Here is a 1,545-nt window from a genome sequence, read left to right as displayed (position 1 = left end):
CGCCGCCCGCTTCCCTGCTCGCCACGAGCACCAGCCAGCGAACGCTGCTCCGCACGGGGAAGCGAACCAGAACCACCACTGCGCCTCAGATTCGCGCCTTTTACACCATAACTGTTTCCTCTTGCAGGCAGCAGCTAAGGCAGAGCCTCCCCGGGAGCGGTCCCTAGCGCGGATGGAAGAGGAGCTACGCAGCAGCTCCCCGGGAAAGGGAAAGGCCTCCTCGCCCTCGCACACCGCCCGGGCGGCACCTCGAACGCAGCGAGGTTTGTTGTGGTCGGTGTCGCAGCACGACTGGAAAGCGTAAATGAGACAACAGTGCACCACCCCCAGAAAGAAAACCCTTCCAGAGCTGACATTAATTCCTGCGCAATCTGTTCCCCAGGAGGCTGCGTCGTTAGCCCTCCGCTCCCTCGGCTGCTGGAAGGAGCGGAGAGCACGGCATGGAGAGCCTCTGCCACGCCGACGCCGTCTCCTCCTCGGAAGAGATGCTCGCGGGGGTCACTTCCCTGCTCCTCCGGCCCCCCCTGAGCCCAGCTGCGCAGGCAAAGCCCTCCCTAGCAAACGTCTTTCGATAAAGGAGAAAAAAAGAGGGATGCCCAGGGAACCCCGGTCTTTTCCTTCGGGGGGATGAGATGGAGCATCCCAGCTTTGGGAGGAGGAGCCAGGCTCAGGGCAAAGCCAGAGCAGGAGCTCTCAGCCCTCTCCAGAGCAGACGGGCCGCGCGACACACTAAGCCAACCTGTTGGACATCAGTTAAGAGCTTCCTGCAGCCTCCACTCGGGCCCGGGGAGCTGCCCCTGCCCAAACCGCCCCAGCGCAAAAGGAGCTGAGCCCAGGACAGGTCCCCAGTCCCCATCCAGAGCTGCATCACGCCCGGGCAGCCAGCGGGGCTTTTCCTATCACACTCCTCGCAGTTCCAGCCTCCAGACACAAACCCCTCTCACAGCTCCTCTATCACCCGCTCCTTCCCTCCAGAACCCACCCCTGGGGCCTCCCTCCAGCCCCCAGGCTGAGCCCCGAACTCTCTGCAGTTCCCCTCCTGTTCTCTGGCAACCTCTGCCTCCGCCTTACTTGCAGGTTAAAAAGAAAAGTACATCCTTTTCTCCCCACAGCCATATCCATTTGGATTTTACCCCCCCAAGCGCTGCGTTCCTGCCTCTCTTCCACACGAGGCCCAGGGCAGCCCTGGCCCCCCTCACCCCTCAGCCACAGGACCCTTCTCCCAGCACACCCACCAGCCCTCACCGCCCCCCAGGACTGGGGGCTCCCCATCTGCCCAGGCTGGCCCCACAGGGTTCCTCTCACAGGGGTCCCCAAATCTCTCCTAAACCCTGCAGGCCCCCCCTACCCTGAGATGGCCCTGCATTGCCCCCGGGGTCTCCCCTTGCATCCCCACAGGTCCGCTGAGAGCTCCCCCCAACCCCACGGGGGTCTCCTGACCCCCGTTACACCAATGCTTCCCACGGGATCCCATTCCCCCAGGCCCTGGCCACCGCACGGGACCTCACCGTGCCTCCAAGGCCTCCCTCCACACCCCCCAAGAGG

This window comes from Egretta garzetta, unplaced genomic scaffold (genome assembly GCF_000687185.1).
Source record: "Egretta garzetta isolate BGI_Z169 unplaced genomic scaffold, ASM68718v1 scaffold1553, whole genome shotgun sequence".
NCBI lineage: Eukaryota > Metazoa > Chordata > Aves > Pelecaniformes > Ardeidae > Egretta > Egretta garzetta.
This window is presented reverse-complemented; position numbering follows the sequence as displayed.